This window comes from Rhinolophus sinicus, linkage group LG05 (assembly GCF_036562045.2).
Source record: "Rhinolophus sinicus isolate RSC01 linkage group LG05, ASM3656204v1, whole genome shotgun sequence".
NCBI lineage: Eukaryota > Metazoa > Chordata > Mammalia > Chiroptera > Rhinolophidae > Rhinolophus > Rhinolophus sinicus.
Window position 1 is genome coordinate 135,918,235 of NC_133755.1, and position 20,310 is coordinate 135,938,544.

Below are 20,310 nucleotides of genomic sequence, written 5' to 3' on the forward strand. Positions count from 1 at the left end.
TTCTGAACTATGAAGCAGGGTTTACAGTAGCAGGGAAGACATTGTAGCAACCCAGAAATACCTGCGTGGAATGTAGTTGTAATTGTGAAGCAGACATAGGAGTCTTTCCCTAAAATTCCCAATATGCATATACTTTCTGGATCCTAAGTCCAATTGCTAAAAATTTTAAACCTAATATTTTAACCTAACATTTTCATCACCAATTTTTCTTTAACAGTGTTCCTTCTTTTGTCATTTAGTGTTTTATTTTCCTGGGTTTAACATACTGTTTTATGAGATGACACATAGTGTTTTTTTGAAAGCTGATTCTTCTGCATTGAAGCATCTGAGTTCCTTGATGTTTATCATATTTACTAAAATGCCTGGCACAAAATGCACCAAAACCTACAGCAGTAGCTTTATGCTCATGTGTTTGTATTAATACAATTGTCAATCCACTTATAATTGGTGCAATACTGAATGTATGTAGAGATTGAGTTGTCAATAAAAAAGTGGCCTCTTTGTGATAAATACAAAACAAAAAAAGAATTGTTTCTACTTACTGTCTTGACATCCTCATTTCCCATTCTCTCTTGAAAATACATCCAAATTTTGTTCTTACCATTCCATGAAGTTGCTCTTAGCAAAGTCCTTAATGAGTCTTCTGTTGCCTAATTCCTCAATCTAAGTCCTCTTCTTAACTAACTTCTCAGCAGCATTTGCTTGCTCCTCTTCTTGAAACTTTTAAACTATTTTTTTAAATGTCTATTTTCAAATACTTTTAGACTCATACAGAAGTTGCAAAAATAGTTCAGAAAGTTCCCGGGTATTCTATACCCAGCTTCCTCTAATAATAGCACTTTTAATAACCATAGTGGAATTATGCTCAAAACTTCTAAAAACTGTCCCTGCCCTCTTTAAACCCTTTCTTCACTTGGTTTCTGTTATACCATCTTCCTGATTTTCCTTCCCTTCTCAGTCTCTTATGTAAATTTTTCTCCCCTTCCCTATTTCTAAATGTTGGCATGTCTCAGGGCTCAATCTTGTACCTCTTCTCTTTTTAATCTAAATTTACATCTGATGTGATCTTTATCTAATCCTATAGCTTTAGATGGCATGTATATGAAGAAATTTCAGATTATTATCTCCAGCCTTGAACCCTTAATTGAATTCCTGGCTTGTTTATAAAACTGCCTTACTCAACCTCTACATCTTGGCATCTAATGGGTATCTCACTTTAACATGTCATAACTGAGCTCATTCAAACCCCATCATCCAACACTTTCTCCCATGTTCTCCTTCTCAGTAAAGGGTCCCATCATTCAGTAGAGCACTTAGGCCGAAAACCGGAATTTTCCTGGATTATTCTCTCTCATATAACTTCTTTCAATCTAACAGCACATCTTACTGACTTCAACCTTCAAAATATGACTTACATCTGAACAGTGCTCACCACATTTTTCTTATCTTTACCATCCTAGGTCAAACCATGTTCCCAGATAATAATCTCTTTCCCAGATTATTGCAATAGCCTTCTATCTAGTTCCCAGTCTTCCACCATTCCCATTAAAGATTACATTCCACATGGCAGTAAGAGGTTCTTTTAAAATGTGGATTATGTCATGTCACTCTTCTACTCAGAACCTCTCGTGTTTTTTTCCATAGATATAAATCCATTACTTTCATACAATAAAGTCCATGGCACTTGGCCTGGCCTTCAAGACTATATGATCCACCCCATCTTCTTGCACCAACTCTCCAACTGTATTTGCTTCCTTAGCTTTTGCAGCCTTGTGGATATTCCCTGAGTACCTAACATGTACTTGCAGACATTTGCTCTTAGGGTTCTCTCTGCCAGGAACCCATTTCCTCAGCTATTTCTGTTTAGGATTCTGTTCATTTCCTCGGAGGAAACTTCTCTGACCACCTTATCTGAGGAAGTATCCCCTCTCCCATAGTGCTAGTGCTGACATCAGAGTGCTGCTTGGTTAGCTGGTTGGTTGTCTATCTTTCTGTATATCTCCCACACTAGAAGATAAACTCCAAGAGAGCCAGAACTTTGTCTGACTTTGGTTCACTGTTAATCCTCTGCATGACATATAGTAGGCGCTCAACAAATATTTGTTAAATAAATAGGCAAAGGAGCAATAAAGGACAATATATAAAAATGCTCTCAGAGAACATAAAATATTTAAATTGGCAATGATGGAATTTGAAATCTAGGTTAAAGTTAAAAGATTTTTACAAAGATTAGTTAAAACTTCCATCACTGATGATGAAATGACTGTCTTTGGCCATCTCAGCATTGTTGTATAGCAAATGTCATTCGTTATATAATCCCTGAATTCTCCATGGGTAATGATAAATATATCAATGCCAAATATTTCAGACGGAATACCATTTTAACTGGTTTACCTCAAGTGATTTGCAGGCAACTTGAACTGACATATAAAGTCTACCAATTCCCCACTATGTAAACTAAAGAAACATGGCACATGGTTTAATCTCTATTCATATGACCTCTCTCCTGGGTCATTGCTATAATAATAAATAGACTCACTTGAGCAATATAGGTGTGAAGGTTTTAAATTATATCCTTGGTTAGCTTAATGACATTATAAATATTTTCTTCTTTTATCTTTAAAGATATAGATGTATACATGAGTTACATGTATACACTCCAGTCTTATATCTGTATTTCTTATTTTCCATGAGGCAGTATTCTATCCTTGTATAATCCCTAAAGATAAAAACCAATGTCAGATGTATCCAAAACCAAAATGTGATCTTCCTATCCTTTCTCATTTTCACTTTGTAAATAAGCATGTTCTATCACAACCTCTAAGAAAATGGGTCTAAATTATAATAGTATTTTGGGGCAAAAATGAGCTGAGTTTTCTGTATCAATATTCTATGCAAAAGAGAACAGATTAATAATGCTTATACATGCTCAGGGAATGAAAATGTGATCCTAAGACCTCACAGCCAGCAAGTAAGAAAGATGCAGACAAAACAGCTTTCACTAGGCAGGGACTCAAGGAATATTTTTTCATGAGCCCTTTTTGAGAATACTGTTAGAGATATACTATAGCCCACAAAAGGATGACCAGGAACACTATGACAGTTGGACAGGAAGCAAACATTTAATATATTTAACTGGTACAAATAGAATGTAAATGTTTTGATAAAATAGAAATGTCACAAAAAATTTTAAGAGGAAAAGGAAAAACAAACAGGGAAAATTGTTATAAAGGCAATCAGTGCAAAAGAAAAACACAAACCTTCCTGAAAAACTGTAAATACATACATACATATATATATTTAGCACCGAAAATAAACTATACAGTTAATTTTTTAATTGTAAAAAATAAAAAGCATAAAATAGTATGTCAGATCTAAGATCAAATGTATCCATCATAATGCTAACTGTAAATGGGCTAATATAACTATTATATTAGTTATGGTTTAAGCTGCTACATCAAAGAGACACCAAAACCTAGTGGATTAAATAAAGTAAAATTTTCTCTTCCTTATAAAACTTTCCAGAAATGAACATTCCAGGATTGCAAGGAAACTCTATTCTATAAGGCCATGCAGAGACTCAGGTTCTGTCTACCTTGTGGTCTGGACATTTGTAATATGCTGCCCTCACCAGCATTACTTATGCTGGGTTATCAGCCCCAAATATCCAAGAAGGGGGACAAAGGAAGGCCTCAGCAAATGGTTTCATCCTTAAAAATAAAGTTGCACAATTTCCTCTCACTCATATACGTAGTCATGTGGCCAAGTTTAACTGCAATGGGAACTGTGAAATAGAGCTGAAATTTTATTTTGGCATTTCTTAGATAATTTATATTTTTTTTCCGAATCCCAATCCCAAGAAATTTTGTCAAAAACTCAGGAAAAATTGGGGAAATAAAAGTTTTTCTTGCAGGAATCAAAATCTTATAATCAAAGGAGATTACCGATTTGAAAAAAATTACTGACATCAAGTGGAAAGCAAGCACAGGAAATGCTGACTTTTGGAGTTGAAGATCAAGAGAAACATTTCTAGAGAAACAGGACAGGAGCATGTAGAAGAGAAGCAGCCACAGTCTAATCAGTCCTGTTTTTAGATGTTGTTGTAGTACAGAGGAGAGAGAGAGAAAGAGAGAATGAGAAAGAAAGAGAGCACTGTGGGTATTAACAGAAGGTTCCTCTTAAGTCTTCCCCTGTATAATGATTAGCACATGCAAACTATTTGAACCTGAACAAAGAACCACCCCGTGCAAGACCTGGAATAGTTTCTGTTTCTATTATCCAGAGTGGAAAACCTCATAACCCAAGGGGCATCAGGCAGAGTACTCAGAAGGCTATTGTCTTAATATTGGGGGAAAAATAGTGATAAAATAAATGCTGCTCTGGCCCCACCTAACAAAGCTTAAAAGCAAGTTCTCCAAATATTCAAACTGTTTTCAAATAACTTACCTGTGTTCTAGAAGAAAACTCAAGAGTATTTGCAGGAATACAAAAATATCCAGCACATAAAGTAAAATGCATGATGTGTAACATCCAAGCAATAATTACCAGGCACATTAAGAAGCAGGAAAATATGACTCAGAGTGAGGAGAAAAATTAAAAATTGACCCAAAAATAATACAGGAAATAAAATTAAAATACAAGGACATTAAAGCAGTTAATGTAAATTACAAAGTATTCTTTTTGTTGAAGAAGCTATAGAAAAGATTGAGAATGTTAAGTAGAACACAAAAGACATGGAAAAGACCAACTCTAACTTCTAGAAATTAAAAATATACTTCTAAGATGAAAAATATACTGACTAGGATTCATAGCAGATTAGACACTGCAGAAAGAAAGGATTAGTGACCTTGAAGATATAACAATAGAAATTATCCAAAACAAAACAGAAAGAAAAACTCTGAAAAAATAAAAGTAAATAAGCATAAGACAAACATACATATAATTGGAGTACCAAAAGGAGATAAGTAGGAGGGCAGAAAAAGAATTTGAATATGTAATGATTAAACTTTTCAAACTTTGATGATACCTTAAACTCACAGGTCTAAGAATCCCTACATTCAAGAAATATGAATAAAGTTGCAAAAGCCATCGTAATCAAATTGCTTAAAACCAGTAGTAGAAAATCTTAAAAGCAGTCAGAGAAAAAAAGACAAGCAGTCTTTTTATAAAAAAAATGAAAGCCAGAAGTTAGTAGAGCAACATTTTTAAAGTACTGGAAGTAAAAAAGTCAATCTAGAATTCTAAACCCAGTGAAAGTTTTCGAAAACAAATCTGAAAACAAACTTTTTTCAGACATACAAAAGCAGAGAGAATTAATCACCAAAAGACATATGCTACAAGAGATGTTAAAAGAAAGTATTTAGGCAAAAGAAAAATGATAAAACAATGGGAATCTGACTCTACCCAAAAGAATGGTGAGTATTGAAAATTAGTATTTGTGACTAAACATAAAAGACATGTTCACTACTTAAATGTCTCTGGAAAACAATTGATTAAAGCTAAATATCAGTGTATTGTCAGGTTTACAACGTAACATAGTCTAAGTATTTCTACACCTAACAATGTTCAAAATAAAAGAAGCAAATAAATGAGGCTGCAATAAGAAATAGACAAATCTACAATTACATCCCGAGATTTCTCCTGACCCCTCTCTCAGTAATTGGTAGAAGAAATTGCAGAAAATCAGTAAAGATATGGAAGACTTACACAACACTATCAACTAAATTGACATGATTGACAGTTTTACAATGCTCTATCCACCGATAGCAGAAGACACATTTTTTAAGTGTAAATTGAATATTTATTTAGATAGATCATGTTTGGGGCTATAAACAAATCTTACTAAATTTAAAATGATTAAAATACCACAAATTATTTTCTCTGATGACTATGGGACTGAATTAGAGATCAATAAAAGAAAGATATTTGTAATATTCTCAAATATTTAGAATCTAATACATTCATGCAAGTGTGTTACCTACTTAAAACGTAATTAAATATAAGATTAAAAAAAACAAAACATGTGGTCAAATTTGCTTGTATAACTGACAAATAGCCATTGAGGTAATTCCAAAGAGACATTTTCAAAATATTCTGAGCTTTGAGTAGATATATGTTCTCACAAAAGTACCATCATAAAGTATAGTAGTTATTTGGGTGTATAAGTTTGGTTAGTTTGCTATAAAAATCAGACTTATTCCTACATAGCCACACAATATTTTTTTTTAATCCTCAAAATTATTGGAAAGACAAAATAAATACTCTAGCAACAGACATGCCACAAGAACTGCTATTCATTATCTTCCTCTTAGGGAAGGTAAATTCTTTCATTTATTCTTGCTTTTGCTGAATTGTTTAAGTATTCAATAACTACTGATAGAACACCCAGTATGGGCTGGGCACTATTTTCATATAGTAGAGAGCAAAACATCTCTGGCTTTCATGGAGATTACCTTCTAGCGGAGTGAGTAGGTGGGATATACATAAACAAATAAACAAAAAATGTAATATGTCAGGTGAGAAATGACATGTGACAAAATAAAGCAGACCAGGCAGGTGGAGATATTGATGGGGCGGACCAGATGGAAGAATGTTTCCCGACAAAAGGAAATACTTATTTTTTTTTTTTGAATTTTTAAAATTTAGGGTTAATTGTAGTTGCCTTTGAATGAAGTCATCATTGTATCAAACTTTCTCACCTTTTTCACATGGATGTCCAAAAGGATAAGGGCTCCAAAAAGGCAAAAATTTAAGCATTTTTATGGCAAGTGCTGAGATTTCTCTAAAACAATAGCATAAAAGATGGAGAAAGCTGCGAGTCGTGTGGTAGGTGTATGTATATGATATATGTCGGGGGGAAGGGGAGTGTGTGTTTTAACCTAGCATTTCCATTTACTAAAAACTCTAACACCACTATCCCCTGCACCACACACACACACACACACACACACACACTCATTCACTCTCTCCAAAATATTCTATGATCTTTAAGTTGAGTAAATAGCATGGTGCCTGCCTAATTGAGCTTAAAGATACCCTTCCCAAGCCATTTGCCCTAGTTCACATTCCAGTGATTCCAGAATGTGTAGGTCAGTGTGGCATGAGCATCCCACAACCTGTTTCTGTCCAGTGTTTAGCTGGTGGCCTGTAGCAACGTGAGACCTGCACGTGTTGTCCACGGTGGGATATATAGCACTGACAGAGAAGTGACCTTAAGTGACTTTGCCATCTTCAGATGAAAACGTTTGAAATAGCATAATAACCTTGGACATTAGATGCTTCTTCTAATTTTCCTCTTTTATTACATTAATAGTTATTTATTTGTTTGCCACAAGAAGATATTAATTGAGTGAAAAAAGATATAATTATATAACAACTTTAAACCTCAGCTAATTATTTAAAAAAAACATACATACATATACACACACACTCACACACACACACACACACCAGGGGTGCCAAAAAATGTATACATATGACTTCTGTTTATCTTTTGTGATCAGTATATACTGAGTATCACAATTTTAATACAGTTTTTTTCCTTTCTTAAAATGTGTATACATTTTTTTTTGGCACCCTCTGGAGATATATTTTAAATCTGATGCCAAAGGCATTGTCTAGGTTTGAAATTCTTGTGTATAATCTTAACGAAACCACATCATAAAATCTCAGTTTTTAGAGACTTTAAAATCATCCAGTCTCCAAACTTCTCTATTTTTTTTATCCATTCCACAAAATGTCCCACCAAGGTTGTCCAGTTTTTTTTTTCATGCTGTCCATTACATCCCCATGACTTATTTATTTTATAATTGGAACTTTTTATCTTTTGACTACCTTCATCCATTTTAGCCCACCCTACCTATGAAAACCACCAATCTGTTCTCTGTATCTATGAGTTTGGTTGTTTTTGGATTTCACATATGAGTGACATCATACAGCATTTGTCTTTCTCTGTCTCACTTATTTCACTTAGCATAATGCCCTCAAGGTCCATCCATGTAGTTGTAAATGGCAAAATTTCCTTCTTTTTTATGGCTGAATAATGTTCCAGTGTGTGTGTGTGTGTGTGTGTGTGTATCATATTACATTTCCCTTTTTTTTTCAGTTTTATTTATTTTCTGTGTTTTTCCAAGGACCCATCAGCTCCAAGTCAAGTAGCTATTTCAATCTAGTTGTGGAGGGTGCAGCCCGCACTGGCCCATGCAGGGATCGAACCAGCAATCCTGGTGTTACCAGCACCGCAATCTAAACAACTGAGCTAACTGGCCACCCTCACATTTTCTTTATCCATTTATCCATCAATGGACATTTAGGTTCTTTCCATTTATTTTTCTTGATGAAAAGATATGCACGACAGATCTTATTCTCAGAAATTCTATTAGAATTTTGAGGTCCTAAAAATTTATCATAAATGATCAATATAATACTATATTGTACATATCCTTCTTGGGGAAAAGTGAGCCTTTTTTTTTCATCATGATATAAATCCAGGACTTTTTACATCCTATGGGGTAATAAAAGATTCAAAAAGTTTGAGAATCACTAGATGGACCATGGAGTCTTCTGAATGGTTAGGAGATTTCCTTTCAGGATTTATTATAATTAAAATGTCACATTGTGTTTTTTTCCCAACACACTAAAAGTGACAAAAACTTGCCACCAGAGCTAAGACCTTGGCCTTCCTTTTTGGGGGAACAAATGGGTTTAGCCATAGGGTTAAGTTTGTATCCCAAGTAGAAATAGGGAATGCATTTGACAAAAATAAAGGGTGAGTCAGTCCCTGGTGCATTCATTTGTTCTGTGCCTAGGTTCCTCTTCTCCACGAGTTGCTTTGTTTTAACTCTGGCAAGAACAACATATTTCATAAAGGGGTCAAAATTACAAGGAAGGGCCAGCTTGGAATCTGGGAGTTCCCTGTGCCACATACAAACACTGCTGGCATGCCACAGGTGTACATCACAGCAGCACAAAGGAAAATATGGCACTGCAAAAAGTGTGGGAGGGAAGAAACAAAGAGAGACATCATGTTTATGTTCAAGAAAAAAAACAAAACCTTTTTATCCTTGAAAGATGACTATGATATCAATTTTTTTTTTTTTTTTTTTGACTATGACTTATCTCAAACCTGAAATTGGAATAGCTCTGAAAAGTTTTCACACACACTATTTTGGTGTAAGTCATTGGTGTAGACCACTGAAAAGCAGAGCAGCTCACTGGTACTCCAATGTTCTTCATACTTCTTTAAAGTTCTGGGCACCTTATCCTGAATGGGTGAGTGGCAGATACACCATCTGATTTTAACCACAGAAACCTCTGTCACGGTAACATAAAAGGGCAACGTAGAGGGCTATGAAATCAAAGTGTGCTCATGCCTTTGATGTGGCAGAATTGCCGAGTCCCTGTGAGTGCCACCTTATGGTACATTTCACCACCTGTGGCCATCAGAGGCCACTGATCCTTATCTGTCCAGGTTGATTCAGGTGCAAGATATTTAGGTCCAACTTAAAATGTGTAAATCTATATTCCCACATACTCTACCTGAACCATACCCCAAAACACATAATTCAGACGTAAGTTTGAATGCTTGTACCTCACTCACTCTGATATATTAAACTCAAGCTATAAATTTGCCTGATGTTTTATTTCCATGCAGAACCGAATACCTTGCCTTCAAGTGTCAGTCCAATAGGATCATTGGCTGGCAATTTCCAGATTTGTGTAACATCAATATAATGCTCAAATACAATTATCTGGCATCATCAGCTGAAGCTAGTATGGTACTTTTTGGGGTATTCTTCCTGCCTTAGATCAAAGGAAAGTTCAGCGAATACTTAGTTCTGTCACATAAACTAGGAGGCAGCAAACACTCAATGAGTAGACATTTCAATTCAAATGAAAATCTGCAATTGAAATTAACTTTGTTTAAACCAGAGTCTTGGTCAAAGTCAACACCTATTAAAGTAACATTTTTCTGAAATTATAAATGAAACTACTTAATGATTATTCTATAACAGTTTCTCATGGACATGTAGGCAGATAGAGCATGTATAAAGACTTCTCTTTGTGTAGTCTCAGAGTATAGAAAAGGAGCAAGAAGAGATGGTTAGAACTAAAAGAGATAAGCAGACTGAGCCTCAGTCAGGATACATGACTTAGGTCACTGAAAGAGAGTGGCCAGGCTGGCCATGGTGCTGAGTCACCTCTCTCTAAAGGATGCTGCTTTCCCACATACTTCTATAATTAAATCACCTTCTCTTCATTAGCTGTGGTTCAGTCAGTGCAAATCCTTAAGTATTTTGTTTGTTGTTGTTGTTCAAGGAAATATTTTCAGAACCCCAAATCAAAATATAGATTCTAAAGGATTTTATGAATCAATTTATGTATATAGTTGTACCAAGCTAAAGAAATTAAGTTATATTCGTCATATATTTAATAATTCTTCTCTAGTGCAAAAAATAAAATTTTTCAAAGAGAGGCCTCAGAGTTGACCTTGCTAAGAGCGCTACATTATAGAGAAAGGGGCTTGGGATTTGGAACGAGACCTATTTAGGTTCAAATCTTGGCTGTAACAGTTATTAGCTGTGTGACCATGAGTAAGATAATCACCCTGAGTCCTGGTGTCTTCATCTATAGAATGAGAATAATAAATTGTTTTACTGGGTCATTCTAAATGTTAAGATTGTGATATTATTCATATAAGCAATGCTCCCAGGCCAGTGTTTGGCATATAAGGGCTCAAAGATTATCTTTTTCATTCTCCTGCTTCTCTCTACTTTTTCTCTCTGCCAGTTATAAAAAGACATTAGTCCTTTCATAAGTTTTCACAAAGCCACAGTCGATGGGATGTGTATAAATTATTGCCTTAGGAAAACCAAGTGGCCTTAAAGGTCTCCTGACCTCCAGGTGATGACAGGGGCTCTAATACGCCAGCTGATCATGAAGAAACTCATTTATTTCTTCCATGAAGCCTTTTCTGGACTACAGCGGCCCTCATTTAAACTCCTCTGCTGCCGCTAACCCACGACAACTACATTTTGTACGTCACAGCAAAGTCCTGCATCCTAGTCTCTCGGGCATATTGGGTGACAGGTCCTGGCTTCCAAATAAAACAAAACTTCTTAATAAGTTTATATGAATTAAACCTTCATGTATCAAGGTTTCATTTCTTGTTTCAGCCTTGAGAATCAATTGATAATAATCCACCTAAGAAGAACTATATCTAGTCCTGGACTAAACAATCATTTCAAGAACCCCAACACTAACAAAAACAATAATGTGGAGTGTTCCCAGAAACCCTGAAAATTAACAAATTCCCTTTGTAATCTCAAACAGTTAAATACATTCTTAAATTAAGTACAATTGACTGAAATACAATTCACATTCTTGAAGTCTTGAGTTAAATGCCATTCTTGAAAAGCTTTTCTGAGAATATATTTGAAAGTAAGGTGTATAGTGTTAATTTTCAAAGGATTGATAAAAATTAAACATTTTACGTATCTTGATATGAGAAGCAATAAAATGTACCTTTTCTAGAAATTAAAGTTCTTAGGGAATCCATTTATATTTGATTTGTTCAAAGACTACTTGTAGGGTCAATTTTAAGAACTGTGTAATATATATATGTACTGTGTTTCCCCGAAAATAAGATCTAACCAGGAAATAAGCCCTAGCATGATTTTTCAAGATGGCATCCCCTGAATATAAGCCCTAAGGCGTCTTTTGGAACAAACCTTAATATAAGACCCAGTTTTATTTTTGGGGAAACACAGTAGTCACGGGATGTAAAGTACAGCACAGGGAATATAGTCAGTGGTATTGTAACAGCTATATACGATGTCAGAGGGGTAGTAGACTTGGCGGGTTATCACTTTGTGAGGGGTGTAAACGTCTAATAACCATTATGTGGTTTTTGAACACCTGAAAGTAATTTTAAAAAATGCAAAAAGAACTGTGTAGTATAGTGTACTTGCTCTCTCTATTTAATTTTCTCATGCAAAAACATTGAATTTCTTGACAAAATATTTAGAAAGAAACTTAAGTAATATTATAACAATTGTAGACTTTCTATAACCCAAAGGTATCTATTGTCATACAGAGATGGTTTTGTGATTCTGCATTATGGATCCTTTTTTCTGTGGAAGAGGAGGAACAACTTCCCTATGGAAAAGTAGTTAGTATAGGAAATAAAAAATAGAAGCTTATTTGTGAGGGTTGTGGTTGGAAAACTGGTCACTATTCACTTTTTGAGGTTTTCGAAAAGTCCCTTCTCTACTCCTTTTTTCCACAAAGGATGAAAAATAGACATCATGTGAATTGGGATGTACACAATCATATTTTTCCAGTTAAAAAATATTAGTTTGATTAAACATCACTGACTGCTGGAATGCAATGCATGTATATGCATGTGTATACATAAATACACACAGAGGTATATACACATATAGTATATTTGATTCATACATATATGTACGTATGGTTCAATTGGCATTTTTCTCTTTAACATACTTTAATATGCTGTTCAGTCATTTTTAAATTACTAAATGGACATCATTTACTGATTTCCTTAGTGAAATCATTGCCTAACAATGGACAGGAACAAAAAAAATGTAGCAAGATTTGCTTCTTGAAGATATACAAGCAAAACTGGATATTTTTAATTGATTCAAATTGCACTGAGAAGTGACAGGGATTGGAAATGACCCCAAGGAGCATCTGGAGAGACAGTCATAGGCAGATGAGCAGATGAGTGACCTTTGTTAGGAATCCTATGCTTAATTCGAATCTTTCCCAAACTATTGGCATAGGGTGGGGGGGCACGTAAATCACCCAACATGTGTGATTCCAGGTACCACGTGCACCCAACATAAGTAGTGCCGCCCAGTTTGGAGACCCCTGTGGAGTTTCCACCCCACTGTCTGGTAATTTTTGTCCCGGAGGCTCCCTTCCTCACATGTGTCAGAGCGTCAAGGAAAAACCTACCACCCTCACACAAAAGGACTATTGAGGGGGCCATGAGTCAACTGGAAAACATACATGGCACTTTCTCAACTTGTTTCTTTCCATTGCTGCAAAATAGCATGTCTTTTAATTTGGATTTCCACTCAGCAAAAGAAAGGCACCACTTTGACAAGCATTTACAAGTGGGCCTTGAGGCAGGGCGGAGTCTATTTCATTAGGAACTAAATTTCTAGTAAACACCTTGATGGGCAGATCCGGTTCATAAAAATCAGGCCCAGTTATTTCATGCCTATTTTATACCTAGTTGAACTCTTGAGCCTCTTGAAATTATGAAAGGTCTATGGGGAGGATGGGGTGCATATAGGGGGGTCCTACTCTATTTACAGTGGGAGGTCTCCTCTGCCACTTCTTTGGGCATGTGAGGATGATTGCTCCATAGAAATTAATCCTATGCTGCATGTCACAAGTAACACACACTTTCTTCAAAGTCAGTGTAGTTGATTCAAAGAGCTATGTGTAAACAATAGAAAAAAAAATGCCCCTGGCAGATTGCAAAGGGAAATTCTGTTTCCAGTTTGTTCTTTTATTGAGCTCTGTGTAAAGTACATGAAGGAACTCTGCAACCCTTCTCTCTCCTCTCTCTCCCTTCCTACCGTGTTTCCCCGAAAATAAGACTTAGCCGGACCATCAGCTCTAATGAGTCTTTTGGAGAAAAAATTAATATAAGACCCGGTCTTATTTTACTATAATATAAGACCAGGTCTTATATAATATAATATGCGTCCAAAAGACGCATTAGAGCTGATGGTCTGGCTAGGTCTTATTTTCGGGGAAACACGGTAATGCTGTTTTTCAGTCTCTGAGCTGCCACTGTACCATGAGAAATCCACTCATTGACATGACAGCAAAGGCAGTTCTACAGCAGAAATGGTATGGTCTGTTGCAATAAATTACAGGTTTCCTTTTCATGTTCTCCACAAGAGGCGGCCTTCATGCAATTAGCTACAGCTGGTTAAAGAAAGAAACCATGCATCTGTGGACAGATCAGACTGAGAACCAACTCTTATTTTCTGGCATATATCACTATAGGAACAGAAAAGAGACCTGACTTTTGTTCCTCAGCATAAGCCATTTTTAAAACTTGTACTTCCCCTTCTGAATCACTAAGACAGCGTACCATTTGGGGAAACAAATCTACAGTCACGTTTTTTTCTGTTAAGGTCACTGGTTATGACAAATAGCTGAGTGCCTTCCCCTTGACTGCTGTCTTCTTAGGCCTAGCTAAATCTTTCTCCAGAGGATCTTCGCCAAATGCCTCCTCTTCATTATACAACTGCCACTGTGTGCTATTCTCTGACTGGCAGCTTATATTGGAAAGCTCGAGTCTTTCTAAAATGATGACTTGACATGTTTATGTCTGCTATTGTTGAATGATAATTTTCATGATATTATTTTTAGTTTATTTCAGAAAAACTACACACATAGGAACTCTCCAGAACTATTCTAACTGCAGCTATATGGGGCACTAGATCATAAATATGTTAATCATAAATATATATAGACATATAGAGCATAAATATAATGCATCACTGTATTATATAGAGGATGTAAAAAATACTCTAGTGTATGTACCAAATAAATAGTTTGTCCTCCAAGAGACAACCTGAGAAAATACTGGTTATTATCGGTTCAAGGTAGGCCTTGATCAAAGTTTATGTAATGCATGTACATTCTAATGATACACTTCTTAATTGTCCATGTAAGACTCTAGCTATATTTTTTCTGCAAATAAAGTCAGCCCTAGGAAGTCTGGAGCTTTTTCTGAGACCTATGACTTTAAGATAATGTAATTTTCAAATCATTTCAATATTTGAAAATACCTCTGTTCTTATCAATCCTGGGGGAAAAAAGCTACTTTATAAATGAAAGAGGGTAAAAGTCAAGAAGTTATGACAAATCACAAGATCAAAATTGTCCGTGTTCATTTTCCGCAACTTTTGGGATCCCCTATAAAGTTATTAACAATTCATTTAGACACATTCAAAAACTTATAAAAGTAAGAAGAGATTTTGCCTTGGTGTCTATTTCTTTGTTTAACACAGAAAAGAGAAATCATAATGGAAATCAGATGTAATTACAGATTCCCCCCCAAAATTGGCTCTGTTAAGAAAAGCAGTTAAGCTACTGATGTTTAAAAGGGACAGAAAGAGGAAAAAAATAATTTGGCAGTCCAGCTGAAGATCACAGGACATTTGCTGAGATAGCGCCAAAGCATTTGCCTGAAGATTTATTTTGAAAGCTGTACTTAAAAGCAAAAAGGCGTTTGTCAGTTTCCCTCCCTTGTGTCGCAACCAACCTTACTGCTCCATCAGAACAAAGAAAACTATTCCCATATTTTTGTTTCATTAGAGGGACATGTACAGCGTGAACACCCTTTAAACAGCAAATCAATTTTACATGTTCTTAAGGAAGGAAAAGAACTAGAGTGTGTGCCCAGACAACAAATTTCTATCATCTCAAAACCTGTAATTTACTTGAAAATGTGTGGTTTCCTTGTACTGGACTTCCAGACTCCTTGTGTAATGAGCAACTTAAGTGTGAAACAGGTTGGGGAGATGGAAATTATAAGATCTGAAGACAAACGTTCGCAAAATTGTGAGAATAAGCAATATTTTTTGAACCTTTTAAAACTAGTTCTTTTTTCTTCCCCCTCCAGAGAGACAAACTTTGCTCTTAAAGAAGAAGCAGGCTAGAGAGACCCCCAAGTGCCAAAAAATTACATTCAACTGGTATCTATTTAGTAAAAATCATCTTCTAATAAAAGCAAAATCACTGTGGAGTGAAAATTAAAAAAAAAAAATTCAATTGTAAACCATTATAAAGACCTACTGGAATCATGCTATTGAACTTTGAAAGGAAATAACCAATTCATTATGCCTGGAGACATTTCAGACTGAAGAGGACAAAACACTAAAATCTGTGTTGATGCCTACAAAATAGCACTGGTAAGATAAAGCAGCTATCCTTCTCTTTATTTTAGAGTCTAAAAATAATAAGTATTCTCTATTGGCCTTTTAAAAGCACCATTTAGTCAAAGAAATGTGAAAAAATTATAAAATTGTTAAATAAATATTGCCTGACAGTCACACTAATTACAAAAAAAGGAAATTATAATACCTAAATGCATATATTTTATTTATATCTAGAGAAAAATAAAACAGAGTTTCTTGGCAATATTATTTTAATGATCTGAAAGGTATTTTGATAGTGCTTGAAATGAGGTCAATAAAATACAGAGGAAGAAGTTGCCAAACCCCCAAATTCACAACCTCAAACTAGCCTTCAATAGATGATGCAAATTGATAGTTTTGAAAAGATGATTATTTCCTTTTAACAAACCCCTCAGGAGGATATTGAGTTGTAGGTGAGGATTGAAGGGTTCATACCTTACCAAAATCCCCACCAGAAGTCTTTCATCCAAAAGCATTACATTTGTTCACAGAACAAAATATATTAATGGCTTACTATTGCCAGCCATTCTTCTGGACTACATTAGGAAAACAAGGCAGATAAATATGCCTGCCTTCATTAAGTGTATAATCTAGCTGGGCAGACAGAAAATATTGGGAAAGAAAAATTTTCTTTCTACCCCTCTAAGTTCTTTGGCTGGTCTAATAATCAAAATAGGATAGATTAACAGGAGAAAAACAAATTTGGTTATGTACATACAGGGCCTCCATAAGAGTATGAGGCCCAAGGACAAGTCAGACAATTGAGGCTTATGTGCCATCCTGAGCTGAGAAATGGGCCAGGGGCCCAGGGCTTCAAAGGAGAGGAGGGTAACTCACAGGACAATAAGAAGAGCAGATGTTTAGTAATTATATGTTTGTCCTGCCACACAGGTAGGTCATTCAGATTAAAGTTATTTCTAGTAACAGCTCTCTTTCTGGACCAGGCCCCCTATCTAAATTCTTTTAGGAGTTAAGGGAGAGAGATAAAAGTTTTTCTTGAATCCACTGGGTCTTTATTGCCTTCAGCTCAAAATAATCCACATGCTGAGGTGGCATATTTTGGCATCATGTATTCAACTCCCCCTCAAAGATAAATAATAAATATAAGTAAATCATATAGAATGTTATTGAATTATATGTATTATGAAACAAGAAAGTATAGAACAAAATAAGGGAGATGAGGAATATGTTGCTAGTACATTTAAATAGGGTGAGCAGAGAAAGCATCCTTGAAAAAGTGACATTTGAGCCCAGAGCTGTACGAGGAGGGAGTTAGACATGTAGATAATCCAGTTTCTCAACCTCAGTGCTACTGACCTTACGTGCTAGATAACTCTTTGTGGTGTGGTCTGTCCGGTAAATTGAAGGTTGTTTAGCAGCCACCCTGGCCTTTACTGACTAGATGCCAGCGGCACACACCCCAACCCCAGTTGTAGCAACAAAAATGTCTCTAAACATTGTCCAAAGGTCAAAAGTCCCCTGGAGGGGGGATGGAAAATCACAGTTGACAGTCACTGGCCTGGCAGGAACTCACCTAGCAGGGTTAAGAAACACAAGGAAGTCAAGACATGGCCAGAGAGGAGTGATGGAGGGGGAGGGGAAGTGGCGCTGAGGTCAGAGAGGTGACAGGAAAGATCCTTTAGGGCTTCATAGGCAGATGTAGATCCTTTATCTTTTATTCTCAATTAAATGGGAAGCCATTGGGGAATTTTAAAAGAATAACTCTGGCTACTGTGTGGAGAATACACTAAGGTGAGCCAATGGGCAAAGGCAGAAGCTGGGAGATCAATCAGGAAGCTATTATGATCCAAGCAAGGGACGAGTGTGGGACCTACAAAGGTAGTAGTAAGAAGCGATCAGCTGCACGATATAGTCTTAGCATAATGAAGGAGATTTCCCATCATACGGAAAAAGGGCTTGAGAAAGAAAGGAGTTAAAATCCCTAAGCAAATAGAAGGATGAAAGTACCTTCAATTGAGACGGGAACTGCAGTACAGTGAGCAGAATTGGGAGGGTAGATCAGGAAGTGCATTTAAAATCTTTCCTTGGCAAGTAAGAAACAGGAGAAAATTTATTTTTGCATATGTCATGATGTTTTAAATATTCACATGTGAATGTACTATTAGGTAAGAAGAGAAAAATCTTTACCTTAATCCAGAAAAATCTGTTTAAATGCTTCTCTTTGGTGTTACAGGATTTTTCATGAGTATTTTTTTTTGAATGCAAGAATCTCAATGTAGACATGCAGTGTGTGTGTCTGCCCTAGGAACATAAAGTAACATTTCTTGGATCGAGTACATTCAAAAGATATCTCAATAATGTTACAAGCTATCCTTTTTAAACTAAAGGGAACCTATAATTGTTTTAAAATAAAGAGTTATTACTCTAAAGTAAGTGTTCTCACCAGTGGAGACCCTGAGTACTAAATCTGTGCTCCTTCAGGACTTTGTTCTTCCCTTGTCACAGCAATAACCATGTTAGACCACCATTCATCTGTTGTCTTATGTGTTACCCCCACTGGACCTTGAGCCGGAGTTTATCTACCTCTGTATTCCCAAGGCCTATGATACAATGGACACTTAATAAATATCAACTATATGGATGAGTGAATAAAAGAATGATTACCAAGAAGCGAAACATTGTGGCAAATTTTACAGTGCAGTATAGTATATATTTGCAGGATAGCATTAGACACCTAAATCAGTCCCACAAAAGCAGATAGCTCCTACTCCTCCTGTTTTCCTTTCCTCTCCCGCTCCTCCTGCCTCATATGATGGAATATGGCAGACTTTCAAATCAGTGAGACCTGAGTTGGAATCCCAGCTCTCCCACTGACTACTTTTGTGAATTTGGGTAAATTACCATGTGATGGGTCAGATTACTTGGTAGGCAATCTCCTTCCTGCTTAGACCTTTCCTGCCAATCAACAGCTGTGTGTCCAAAATTTTACAGGCAGAAAATCTAAATCCGTAAGTAGTTTTTAAAATTTCCACACACATATGTTGTTTTGGCTTCAGCAACATAATGGGGGGGGGGCGGGGAGGGATGGGGGGGCGTGGAGGATCTCTAAAAGTTTTAGTGTTGCCCTGAGACTGGCACTGTTTAGGTCCTTGGGACACAGTGAATAGGATAGGCCTGTCATTGCCTTCATGGAGGCTTTCTGTCCAGTGGGGAAAGCAAACTTTAAACAAACAATTACATAAATAGTTATTCATCTGTGGTTGTGGTAAGTGTTCGGAAGGAAAAGAAGACATGTTGTACAAAAGGAATCGAGCCAAATTGGGGGTTGGGGTGGCAGGTTGGAGGCTTTTAAATGGAAGTCACATTCAAGCTGAAAACTGAATCATGAGTTGGAGTTAGGGGGTGGTGTGCAGAGTTGGGAAGGGAATAAATTGGAGAACAAAGCGAGAGAATTGGGGAAGAAGAATGCTCCAAACTTTAGGTATTTAAAGATACAGTAAGGATCTGGGCTTCTGCATTTCTCAATCAATAAAATATATATAGTCCCCATAGTAGGTACTCAGTTTATGTTTGATGGATGAATTAATTCTTAGGAACTCATTCTGTCAGTGACACTTCACACACTTCATGCTTATACTCTCAGCTATCCCCTAAAATGCCAAAGTTAACCAGCTGGTAAGCCCCAAGTTCGCAACGAACTCAAACTTTTTAAGTTTGTCAATATTCAGATGACCATTTAGTCTTTCATCTAAGCTCTTCCGAAGCATTCTTCAAACCACTAGGCCCTTGATAGCATTTCTGTTGTAAATAAGATTCCATCTTTCATCTGCCAGTTGGCCTCAGCTGATCAATCTTTCGTAGTGTATGTTGTATCTGTGTGACTGGTGAAGTCACCAGTTCTTTGGGTGGTATGGCTACTGTTGTCCTTATGAAATTACAGCTGGTGTCTGCTTTTGTTTTGTTTTTAATAAAGACTACAGACTAACGGTCTTTTTCAAAATTTTATATTTTTCTCTTCAGCTCAGAGATAAGTGGACTCAATCAAATAAGGGAAAAAAATATATGAAGACCTGCTCTAACCATCACGTCTTTATTCTCGATGCTTTCCTGAGAACTCCTGTGGCTCACGTATGTATGCTAACTCTATCATAAAATGTGAACTTTCTTGTAATTTGCGGTTTTAGCTCAGAGATCACTTTATGTCCCCCCTCAAACAACATTTGAAAACTGGTCCTTTTTGAAAACCATTAAAACAAGTGAGATCAAACCAGAAGCTTGCATCCTAATCCATTCTTCTACTATAGTCATTTCAGTACTGTTAAGAAAACAAAACAAAACAAAAAAGTCTGGCAAAGAATTTGCCCAACTCATCATAAGTTTC